Raw genomic sequence first — 13,201 nt, forward strand, 5'->3', positions numbered from 1 at the left:
GTTAATTTATGTTTGGTTAAATTAATTATGAGGTTAGCCCTTATCAACTGTAGCATCAAGTTAAACCAAAATTATTTAAATATTGGTTCTTGAAATTAATTTTTGATTTTGCACCTGAAATTGAATTTATTTGAGTTAGACTTATTATACTTTCATTTTTGCCCAAAATTATATCTAAAATTAATTTAGAACACTGAGATGGGATATATGGTAATTTCTTGATTTTTTTTTTTTGAAACAATAATTTCTTAATTTATTAATTATTGTTTTTGTTAACATTAGATTTGTACTTTGTGTTTCTTTTTTGTTTTTCGCCCAACCCTAGATTTGTTTTTCGCCCAACCTCTCCGGCGATGTTGGTGCGTTCGAACTGGTAATGTGAGGTGGTCGCTGATGGTGTTGATGGTAAGAGCTGCTGGTGTCAAAATTTTAATAAAATTGACGTTGTTTTGTTTGATCTAATTGAATTCAATTGTGTTAAGTTTGTTTCTCCTTTTTTATTTATTCATTTTTTTTTACAATTGTGTCGTTTCTCATGCAATTGCCTAATAAAACCTATTACTTCAATACGGGTGTAATGGTGATCGATCTACATTAATGGATCTACAATCTATCGGTGCATTTTTCTGGCGTCGCTTTTCATTCTTACTCTCCTTTGATGTCGTCGGCTTTCTTCACACTAACTGTTGTGTTATCATCGTCTAATAGCATTTTCCGACCCAACAATGGACTCCATTCTGATAAGGCTACCTCTTTCTCTTTGACTACAATTTGAACTAGGATTGTTTGAATTTGTTGAATTCTGGTTTTTTGAAAAATGGGTGCTTGTTTGTTGAATTAATCAAAGTTGTGTTATTAGAGTTTGATGTTGTGATTGGATGTGTTTAATCGAATTGATTAATTGTGTATTGTGATTTTGGTTCTTTTGAAGTTGTTTGAGCTTAATTATAGTGGCTTTGTTGAAAGTCTTGAGTTTTGATTGTGGGTATTTAGAAAAACAAGCAAATACGATCCAATTCGAAACTTTGAGTTCATTGGCTTTGATATTGTCTATTGAATGGTGTTAATCATGTAATACAGAACCATAATGTTGTTATCTTAGAATTTTAAGGGTAGAAATTTGGTGTACTATGTGGTTTTAGTTGAATGTAGACATGTTGTGTGAGGGTGGTACATAACTGCTCTTTGTTTATTTATTTACTATCATGGTATGCCCTACTCCATTGTTATAGCTTGAATTGGAACTGGAATTGCTTTTTTCCGTTCATTCTTGTAGAAGATGTTCTTCGAAAAGCTTGATGATTACTAAGTAAATTGAATATGCTTGTGATAGTGTCTTCTAGAAACTGTTACTTGTGGACACCTAAAAATGTCTCCCCAAAACCAAACCCGATGATGAACAACCTTTCACCGCCATTATTGGTCGGGTTGAGTATTAAACCTTTATAGTGCTTAAATCCATATTCATTCCCAATACATTTCATAAACCAATCCAATTCCTAACCCATTTTGCTAAACCATAACTTACTTTCCACTTTTCGTGTCCACGTCACAAAACCGAGCTAATCTGATTTTGTGGATATATAATTTTGATCCAATTATTATTTTGTTGGATAGGCCTTTCAAAAATCTTTCCAACGATATATCATAAGCCCAATTCCGATTTAAAACGAAGAAGATATGAGCAAAACACTAAACTCGGCCAAAACCAACACCCTTTCACTAAAACGGCCATATCTTAAAATCTACAAATGATTTTGACCTGATTCCATTTGGGTTGGAAAGTAGACTTAAACTTAGGGATGTCAGTGGTGGAAAACTTCTCAGGGAGTTTTTCCTTGACAGCCAAAGAAGTGGCTGGTTGCTCCACATAAGTGAAGTCCTTAGAAATCTTACTTACTTGTTCCTTGATTTTATCCATCGCGGCCATAGTGACATTATTTTGCTTCATGGTGGTGACCTTTGTAGTGAGGGTTTGCATCATGGAAGACAGTGCCTTGATGGATTTGTTTATGTTCTCAATATCTTTCTTAGTGGCCACTGGAACGAACTGAAAGTAGTTTGAAGGTGATAAGTGGTGTGGAGATGGCGAAGTTTTCTTTGAACGCCTCTTAGATTTGAGGGATTGTTGCGGTAATGACTCGAACTGTATTAATCTACCCCTACTCCTTGACCAAGTACTGTGAAATAAAACAATACACTTAATTTCCAGCTGCACAAAAATAAAATTTACCAAAACTAAGAAGTACAAATATGGAGGCATAGCCTTACAACAACAATAAGAAATGTCGTATCATGTCAAAACTCTCTTACATTGACCAAATTTTAACTCTAATTTTACAAATTGATAGAAATATTTATAAATTTGTCTAGGATAGATGCTTAACTACTTTGGGCAAAAAGACTTTTTCTTATCTAGCAAAATTACATCATGTTAAAAAATTAAAATCAACATTACATACCAGTCCAAGTGTATGCCACAGACGTATATGGTGTGTACATGGTACTATATATGGTCCGCACATACTTGATAAGAGTGATATATTTCAAACCTACTTGCATTGCAGAATGTACATGTCAGTCACAATCACCTAAAGCAAAACCATTTCTATGAAAATTAAAGATTTGTCAATTAATGATATTCAGACTAAAACTACTATAAAATACATAATGAGGCAAGGACATGAAAAAATGTGTAATCCACTAACTTCAATAATTTTAAATAAACAACATTGTTGTTTTGGGTGTTTTTGTCCCTCGGGAGAGTTACAGCTCGAAGACTAGACCGGTGCGGCCTGTACCTGCAAGACAAACGGAGACACCAGTTGGTAGGTGCTCCGCCTCCGACGATCAAGTTAGTAACTTGAAAGGAGAAAAATAGGTGCGGAAATTTAGGTGGGGATCTGCTCGGGTTCCAAGCTCAGTTGTCTCTATCAAAGGGACAGTTTGTAATAAATGGTAGAACGCGCCCTCCAAAAGAGGGGAATCTCCCTATTTATAGGGTCCTTGGGAATTGTGCACCTGATTAGGTCACAGAACCCTAATCAGTGGTGGGCTGCGCCGTTTTACGGCTTTCTCGGGATTTGGGCCTAAAGGCCGTCATCCTCCAAATATCTGGGATGACACGTGTCAAGCAGGGATAGGTCCACTTTGGACCAGCCTAGGGCTGACACGTGTCACCCTCTGGTTGGTCCACATGGCGGGGTAAAATTACCCTAAACATTTGCCCCTCACAGATGTGACGTGGCACGCCACGTGGCATCTGTGACACGCGTCACTCTCTGATTGGTGGTAATTTTACCGCCAAAATTTTACTGTTCACCATTTGAGTAAATTACAGGAATACCCCTTAATTTACCCTCCTTATATAGCCGTTTACCCTCATTATTTTTGTACGTTTTACAAAAATTTTCAGAGAGAACTTTGAGAGAATCTTGAAAGAGAGAGCAGAAGTCATCCGTCTGAGTCAAGCACAAGTTTTAAGAAAACCCATTCTTCTCAACACAGGCGGACCCGTCTACCTTCAGATCTCAAATCTAAAGGTACCGTCTCTGACACTCTCAGCTCTTTTTTATTTTACCGCTTGTACATATTTCTTGCAATAAATGGATTCATCACCAACACACACGGCACAACCTAGGTTAGAATCCAGCCGTTCACCAGGAACGGCTGAGTCTAGGACTGGTAGTGCCGTCTCAGGGTGTTGGGACCACCCTCATGCTTGGATTCCGACCATTTGCGCGTCTGTGCAGGACACAATGGCTCGGACTATGCAGACGACACATGATCTGAATTATAGGAGCGAAGGCTCAGGCGGCCAAACGCCTGAGGGAGAGACGTTTGGCTCAGAACACCAGAAGGCTCCGGAGAGATCCCCTCCGCGTGGCCCCCCAACTCCTCCAGACTCGTTTTTGGACGAGTGCGACCAAGGCGGTGAGGAGGCCGCCTCAACTTCTGTCTCCAATCTGGGGAGAAGACGGGGAGCGGATTTACCGTCTCCTCTTCTGAGAGCAGTGATGATCTTCCCCCGCTTGAGAATAGCGAGGAAGAAGAGAGGAAGAAGTGGAATGAGAAGGACGATCCCTACAAGATCCACGTCTCCAACAAAGACAGGGACCTCATGGAAAGAGGCCTTGAAAATTTTTTAACAGTGCACCCATTAGGAGACGGGTACAAAATAAGGGTGCCTCCTGCAGACGGCACCATTTCTTGGGAAGACACTGAACGAAACGCCAACGGCTACTTCGGCTGTTACGAGGCGGCGTTCAAGGCTGGTCTGCGCTTCCCCCTTCACCAGGCGGTGAAGGCAATCTTGAGAGGCTACGGCCTCGGAGTCTGGCAACTTACCCCCAATTCTTGGGCAAAAATTCTGGGGTATGTTGCCGCCTGTGAGTTCCAAGGAATTCACCCCGACTGGGAAGCTTTTGCTAAGATGCACTATCTTAGCCGCAGCCCAGGCGGGTATAGAGCGTGGTATACTTTGACCACGTTTCCTCAATATATGATGACCTTGGATAAGGTCTCCAAATTTGATGGCTAGAAGCACAGGTTCTACCTGCTGACGACCCCAACCAGGCGGGAGAATTGCGAGCTCTGCCAATACAATAAGAAGCCCGACCTTCTGGGTCGGAAATGTTGTCTGCCCCGGATCCCGGATGAGGACTTCGATAAAATAATTGAGGCTGACTTCTTCAGCCTCACAGACGCCACACTGTCAACCGGGGAGACAATAAAAGTCCCCAGAAACTGGATCCCTAAGAGCGCCTGGCTCAGGGACGAATGCTTCCTAGCCGCCTGCGGGCTAGGGCACATGTTCACCAGACGTATGCGCCTGAATCAATATCTGTCTGTAGTACATTTGTATCGGAATCGTTTTTAATGATGTACTAACCAATTCCTTTTTGTTTTTTGCAGAAGAAGCGTTGAACATGTTGCCAGACGAGAAGACTCCCAGGCGGTCCTCTGCTCAAATCCGCAGAGACCTGGCCGAGGCTCAGGCGAGGGAACTCAAGGCCAAGGTAAACGTCTGACTCTTTTCTTGAGTTTGCTTTCAAAGTTTGCTTTCTTCGACTGCTAACATTAACTTGTTTATTTTCTTAGGGGGGAGAGGTAGATAAGACGTTTGAGAAAAAACTCAAACGGGCATGGGAGGAGACCACCGCCTCTAACCCCAGCAAGTCCTCGAAAAAGGCAGCCTCCACCGCAACTCCCAACGCCCCAGGCGGGAAGACTCAGATGCGGATAGGGGGAAGAACGGAGAAGGTGAGTGGCTCCCTAGGCCTCGACCTGGCCAACCCCCTATCTGCAACCGGGGGGTTCACCGCACCTACCAGCGGCTCTCGTCTGGCCGACTCTGCAGGTAAGAACCCTTTTGAATCCCCGCCTGAGCTGGGGTGGCCGTTGCGAGTGAAATCACACTCCCAGCAGACGTCATCCTCAGACGGTCGGAACCAGATTGGTGCTGCTTTAGTTTCACACTCTGACGCTGATTGTGGTGCAGATCAATCACCTCGCTGGCCAGACGTCCAGAAGCACGCCAAGGCCATGCTGGAGGCTGTGAGCAAGCGGGATAAGGATGTTATCCCGGGGATTGAGACATTCAATCTTGAACGTATCTTGTCCCTCCTGGCTGAGGTAAGACACTTGAATAATTTTGAATCATTTTTTCTCCAAGTTTTTCTCCGCCTGTAGTGCTAACCCTGTTTGCTTTTGCAGGCTCTTCTGCGGGTAGACAGGCTCAAGCGTCCTTACACCCGCAAGCGGGATGAGGTAAGACGGGCCAAGCAGTCCGCCTCAGACGCCAATAATGTTGCTTTATACTCGTGTATCATTGACGATCTTGAAACTAAAGCAACCCAAATGACACAGGCGGCCAAGATCCAAGAGCTGGAGGCGGACTTGCGGGCGGCCAAGCAGAAGGCGGCGGATGCAGAGACGGCCCAGAAACAGGTGGAGGAGGACCTCCCCAAGCTCAGGGAGGACCTCTAGAAGGCTCAGGAGGACCTTGAGAAGCTTCAGGGTGTCTCGAAAGAGAACACTGATCTGAAAGGCAAGGTTGCCAAGCTGGAGAAGGAGGCGGCCAAAGCTCAAGATAACTTCCGAGCGACTCTGCAGGCGGATCAAAACCGCCTGGTAGCTGAGATGGCCGCCGACAACGAGGCCATGATGAAGATCGCCTGGGCTGCCTTGTATCCAAACAAAGATTATGGCGTCTGGGCTCTGGCTTACAAATATGCTGAAGAGGTGATATACTTGAGAGAGAAGGGTGAGCCAGAGCCTGAGTCTTTCCTCGCCTGGGCCAACACTGAGCACCCCGAGCCTGAAGCCCCCGAGACTGAAGAAGAAGGGGAGAAGGGCCAGGAGGGACCGTTTACGGGGCAATGAATTCAGCGGCTGTGTGCCAATTTCTTTTTTTTTTTTTTATTTATCTGCGGCAGTATGCCACCAAACTTGCTTTTCTGGCCTGTGCGCCAAGTATATTTGTATCTTTACCGGCTGTAGGGCCGTGTTGTCAAACAATTTCCTTTACCCGAACGGGGTCCGGTTAACATTTAATCCATCACAGCCGTTTGGCTGGGTGGAAATTTAATGAATGCACCGACTAAGTCGGTTTTTATTACTTTGCGCTTGTGTTTGCACTTCAATTTCATTTCAATTTTTTGCATTTTCAATATTTGCCTAACTTATCAAAAGTATACGGCTGTCCTTGCCCCTGGACGGCTGTGTGGTTGGTTTCAAGTGGAGTTGGTTGATTGACTTGGGAACGTCTGATGCTGCATAGAGCATGATACGTTTGTAAGTCAATCAATCACAATAGTGATTGCCCCAAACCAAGTGCACAGCCGTACATTAACAGGAGTTCCAGTCACTATCTAGACGGTGTTGACCGTCTAGGTAGAGATTGTATAGCCATTGCACAACTCTTTTGCCCCAAACGAGGATGTATGCAATTTAAAACGAAAAAATGCTAAGTAAGAACTTCAGTCGGTCGCCGACTGATGTCATTGGACATCCGGGTTCCGAAACTTGGTCGTTCCTTAGACTGTTCAGGTCAGACGGCTAGGGATGGCTGATTCAGCCGTCCAATCGTGGCCGCCTGCATTGGTACGTAGAGTAAGCAGGTTGGCTTCTCTCTGCGAGGATTGCATCCGAAGGGGTGTCGCCGGACGCCTTTGTCCATGTTGGGATAGGCGAATTTATGGGAAAAGCAGCCATTCGGCCATTAGCCTTCTGGTCTTGTTTGAGGCCGGCTGTATAGCCACTAAGTGGTTTTGTGCTTAGCTTAATTATCTGGCCATTGGCCTCTCGTCAATCAGACGTTAATTCAATTTTCAAGTGACAAACTCAGAGAAATAAACAAGTGAAAACAAAAAGCAATTTCTCATTAATTTGCTTTTTGTTTACAAACATTACAAATCTCAGAAGTAGTACTTTTTCAAATTGTCTACATTCCAAGTTCTAGGCAGGCGCCTGCCGTCTGGAGTTTCCAGGCGGTAGGTGCCGTCTCTTACTTCTTCATAAATCCGGTAGGGGCCTTCCCAATTTGGAGTTAGCTTTCCAAGCTCATTGGCCCTACCGGTTGCCTCCATTTTCCGTAACACTAGGTCGTCCACTTTCAAAGGACGCCTGTGTACTTTCTTGTTGTAGGCTCTTGTCATTCTCAGATGGTAAATCTCATGATGCAAGGCGGCATTGCCCCTGCGTTCTGGGAGTGAGTCCAATGCCAGGCGCATTGCCTCCCAGTTTGCCTCTTCATCATAAAGCATGACTCTAAGAGTCGGCTCATAGTGTTCAATGGGCAAGACGGCTTCAGCACCGTAAACCATGAGAAATGGGGTTTCACCGGTTGCCCCCTTTGTTGTTGTCCGGATGGCCCATAGGACATGGATTAATTCCTCAGCCCATAAACCACCGGCTCTTTCAATTTTCTTCTTAATGCCGTCTGAGATCAGTTTGTTGAAGGCTTCAACTTGGCCGTTTGCTTGGGGACGACCGACTGATGCAAAACAACTTGATATCCCTTAATCTCCTAACCAAGTTTTTAGCTGAGGCGTCTCAAACTGAGGACCATTATCAAACACCATGGACATAGGAACCCCATACCGGGTGATAACATTCTTCCAGATGAAAGAGATGACGTCTGATGTCTTGATATTCTTTACCGCCTCAGCCTCTACCTACTTGGTGAAGTAATCCACAGCCACCAAGATGTAACGCTTTCCGCCTGGTGCAGGCGTGTAAGGACCTAAGATGTCCATGCCTCATTTTGCAAACGGGATTGGGCTGTGGATGGCCGTCAGATCAGTAGCCGGACGGTGAATAAGTTTGCCAAATTTTTGGCACTTGTCACATTTCTTCACCAACTCCTTGGCGTCTGCCTCCAGAGTGGGCCAAAAGTAATGTCGTCTGGCTCTGACGGCTAGGGATCTGCCGCCTATGTGGGAGGCGCAGAATCCTGAGTGCAAGTCTTCAAGAACTTCTTTCCCCTTTTCTGGGGTTACAAACTTCAAAAGAGGCTTAAGAAACCCCGCCTTGAAGAGTTCTCCATTTCTCAACTCGAAGCTTGCGGCTCGCTTTTTCAGAACGGCTGCCTCCTGTGGCGAATCAGGAAGTGTACCGTCTAAGAGGTATGCCCGGATGCCATCCATCCAGGTAGAGCTTCGGTCCAGGACTCCAATGGGATCTTCATAGATACTTCTTTTTTCAAAACTTCCCAAAAGACTGACCGAGGCGTATCATGGCAGGCGGAAGATACAAGTTTTGACAGTGCATCCGCCTGGTTGTTATCAGACCTGGGTACTTGATTCAAATAAAACTCCTCAAGAGACCCAGCCTCCTCTTTGACCGCCTGAAGATATTTTATCATAGCCGGGTGAGTTGCCTCAAATTTTCCCTCACACTGGCTAACGACCAACTGTGAATCAGAGTAGGCGTCAATTTTTGTTGCCCCTGCCGCCTTACACATGCGGATTCCGGCTAGCAGGGCTTCATATTCCGCCTCATTGTTTGAGGCCTGAAACTTGAACCGTAGTGCATATTCATATCTGTCCCCCTCAGGGGACTCGTAGATTACGCCTGCACCACAGCCGTTCTTTGTAGAGCTCCCGTCTACATACACTTTCCAAACCTGATCAAGATTATCCGGAGCCACCGGACGGGTCATTTCAACAATGAAGTCAGCAAACGCCTGACCTTTCACTGCCTTCCTTGGTTCGTAAGTGATTTCAAGACTTTGCATTTCAATAGCCCATTTTAACATTCTGCCGGCTGACTCCAAAGTAGACATTGGTCGCTTGAGTGGCTGGTCGATGTAAATCACCACCGGATGAGCCAGAAAGTAAGGCTTCAATTTTTTGAATGCCATGTACAAAGCAAGGCCAAATTTTTCAACCATGGGGTACCAGAGTTTAGCATTTTTTAGAACATGGCTAATGAAGTAAACCGAGAGCTGAACGCCGTCTCGCTCAGCAAGGAGAACGGCACTGAAAGCATGATCTGAGACGGCCAAATACATGTACAACGTCTCCCTAAGCAGAGTACTGACCAGCCTAGGCAGATAATGCAAGTGCTCTTTTAGCTTCTGAAATTCCGTCTCAGCATCGTCTCCCCATTCAAACCTGGTCTTCTTCCTGATTGCTTGGAAGAAGTAAAGGCATTTGTCGCCTGACCGGCTGAGGAACCTTCCCAAGGCGGCTAGGAAACCAGTTAGTCTCTGAACTTCCTTGACAGAACGGGGTGACTTCATGTCAATTACCGCCTGTATTTTTTCGGGGTTAGCCTCTATCCCCCTCTGATCAATCAGGAATCCGAGAAACATCCCAGACTCAACACCAAAGACGCATTTCTTGGGGTTTAACATGACCTTATGCCGCCTGAGGGTGGTGAACGTTTCTCGGAGATCAGCCAGATGATCCATCTGTTGCTTGGATTTGACTATCATGTCATCGATGTACACCTCCACATTCCTCCCAATTTGATTAATGAAGACCGTATTAATCATCCGTTGGAAGGTGGCAGGCGCATTCTTCAAGCCAAACGGCATCACAGTATAGCAGAATAACCCCAAATCAGTGACGAAGGGCGTCTTCTCTTGATCTTTCTTCCAGAGGGGTATCTGATGGAAGCCAGAGGCATCCATGAAGCTCATCAAGGCGTGACCGGCTGTTGAATCGACCAGACTGTCGATCTTTGGAAGCGGGTAACTGTCCTTTGGACACGCCTTGTTGAGGTCTGTGTAATCAACACACATGCGCCAGGTCCCATTCGGTTTCTTAACAAGGACCACATTGGCCACCCAGTCGGGGAAATTACAAGGCCGAATGAACCTGGCATCTAGCATCTTTTTGACTTCGGCAGCTACCGCCTGACTTCTTTCCTCGCCATGGTTTCTTTTCTTTTGCCGGATGGGCTTCATTTTAGGATCCACGGCGAGTTTGTGGACAGCGAGATCCGGGCTGACACCTGGCATCTCTTCCACTTCAAAGGCAAAGATGTCTTTGAATTCTTTCAGCACAAGGTGCAAGCTTGCACCCAGAGTAGCATAAGCAACCGTACCGACCTTCACAGTACGCTCTGGACGGCTGTCGTCCAGAACGAGATCAATGTTTTCACCAGCCGGTTGGGGACGGAGCTCGTCTGATCGTTCCCCGGTCAGTGATTGCTATTTTTTCTCTTTCTTCACCTCCACCAGCAGAGGCGCTTTTATTTTCTTACCAACGGCTGGTGGGGCAGGATTGGCATCCTTGACATCGTCAAGGTCTATTGGTTCCTTCTCTTGGCCGTCTGAGGCCACAGTGTCTTTAACGGCTGAGAGGTAGCACTCCCGAGCCGTCTTCTAATCCCCGTTCAGGGAACCAACAGAGCCATCATCCCGCTCATACTTGATGAGCATGAGAGACGGAATGATTACCGCCTTGGCTTCGTTGAGGGTTGGCCAACCAAGGATGATATTGTAGGCGGTCAACTCCTCAACGACCAAGAATCTGACGACAATATGTCGTCCCTGGCCTTTTTCTCCCAGCCGGATGGGCAAGTCAATTCTTCCGGCTGGGTAGACCATCCCACCCCCAAAACCAACCAAGGGGTGGGTGACCGGATGCATGCAGCTGACATTGTATTTCAGCTTCTGCAGGCACCGGAGGCTGATAATGTCCGACGAGCTGCCGGTGTCAATAAGGATCCGTCCAACCAGCTAGTTGGCAACCTTACATTCAATGACGACCGGGTCGTCATGCGGACAGCGGACGCTGCCCCTGTCCTTCTCAGTTATGAGGACGTCTGGGAAGGTGGAACTGGCAGACGCCTGCTCATCATCATCATCCTTGTCCATCTTTCGAAGATGGCTCTTGGTGCCCCGGATGGTAGGGCCACCACATGAAAATCCGCCTGCTATAGTGTAGACTGGATCCTTGTCGGTATCCGAGCTACTAGTAGGCTGATGGGTAGTCTTGGGGGACTGACCCTTGTTTTTCTTCTTTGCCCCAGCTGGGGACTTAGAAATGTAGGACTTTAGAAGCCCTTTGTCAGCCAGACGGTCCAACGTCCGCTGTAGACTGAAGCAGTCGTTGGTGTCATGGCCAACCTCCTTATAGAACTGGCAAAATTTATTTTTGTTCCGCGACTGGACGGAACTCTTCATTGGATTCGGCTTCACAATGGACAGCCGATCCTTTACCTCCATGAGGATGGAGTTGCAGTCTTTGTTAAACTCGTACTTGGGGACGTACGGTTTAAACTCTCTCTTTTTCTTCTGGGACGGCTGGTCAGAATCACTAACCGCCCAGACTTCTTTTCTCTTTTTGCTCTCTTCTTTTTTGTTGGCCGGCTGAGCAGGCCGGCTTTCTTTTTGTTTGTCAGACTTCTTTGAGTCTGACTGACTACTAGGCGTGCAGAGGTCGGTAGCTTGAATATAGCTCTCCGCCTCCCTCAGGGCCGCCTGTAGCGTAAATGCCCCCTTTCTGACAAGGTCGAACTTAAAAGCCGACCCGTCTCTCAGACCCTTGAAAAAGTCTGTAAAAGCTACCTCGTTAGATAGTCCCTGGATCTGAATTCTGACCATGTTAAACCGCCTGACATATGAGCGTAGCCCTTCCTTCTCACCCTGCTTAACGGTGCTCAAATCAAGGCTCGTTTTCTTAGCAAGGATGTTCATTGAGAAGTTGGTGGCAAACAAGAAGGCTAGCTTCTTGAAGCAATCAATTGAGCCGGCTGGCAAGTTGTCAAACCACTGTTGGGCAATGCCCTTCAATGTAGCCGGGAAACATCAACACCAGGTGGCATCGTCCCAACCCTGTAAGCACATGAGGTTGGTGTATGCCATCAGGTGGTCTTCTGGGTTGGTGGTACCATCATAGGTGCCCACCAACACATTCTTAACCTTGGACGGCTGAGCCGCCTCGGTTATATTCTTGGCAAACGCAGAGGGTTGTTCACCAAGCTTGAGCAGCCGGAGCTGCCAGTCCAAAGGCTGGACGGGGGTGTATGCCGCCTGTCCTCCAAAAGGAGGAGGCTGCATGAACTGTAGGCCATATTGCCCATACTGCGCCTGAGGCGCATATGGGACAGACCCAATCATCAGCTGAGGTTCGGTATTGACGGTTTTGCCGCCTGTCCGACTCTCAAGTAAGGACTGTGAGTTCCTTACAGAAGTTTCTTTGAAGCTGTCTGGAAAGCTCGAAGTAGAGGCTAACTCAGACAGCTGCTGGTTTCTCCTCCGCTCGATGATGTGTCGAGCGTCGGAGGTTGTTTTCTTGCTGGTCCCCGGCTGTTCATGCCGAGGCTGCCTCTGAGGACCAGTAGGCAGTAGAATTTTCGACCAGTCAAGTCTGGAGGCCATCCTCTCCTTCTCCCTTTCTTTATCTTTGGGATGGGGAGTTGGACGCCTGTCCTTGACGGGCTTTTTCTTCCCAGGAGTGGGAGACTTCTTAGCCGGCGGACTCTTGCTAGAGCCTGCCTTGTTTTTGTTGATCATGGCCTTGATTTCACCTTTGAAAGAGGTCATGAATTTCATGAGCTCATCTCGGGTGACTGGCCTTCTGGGTTTCCCCTTCTGGCCTTCTAGAGGGGCGCCTGCTTGGGCCCGCCTGATCAAGATTGCGCTCCAATTTATCTTTGGAACGCTTGTACTTAGACACGAAGGACCCATCCTTTGTGGTATAGGTATCCACGTCATCATCATCTTCATCATCAGCTTCATCCTCAG

Source organism: Chenopodium album, chromosome 10, assembly GCF_948465745.1.
Source record: "Chenopodium album chromosome 10, dcCheAlbu1.1, whole genome shotgun sequence".
NCBI lineage: Eukaryota > Viridiplantae > Streptophyta > Magnoliopsida > Caryophyllales > Amaranthaceae > Chenopodium > Chenopodium album.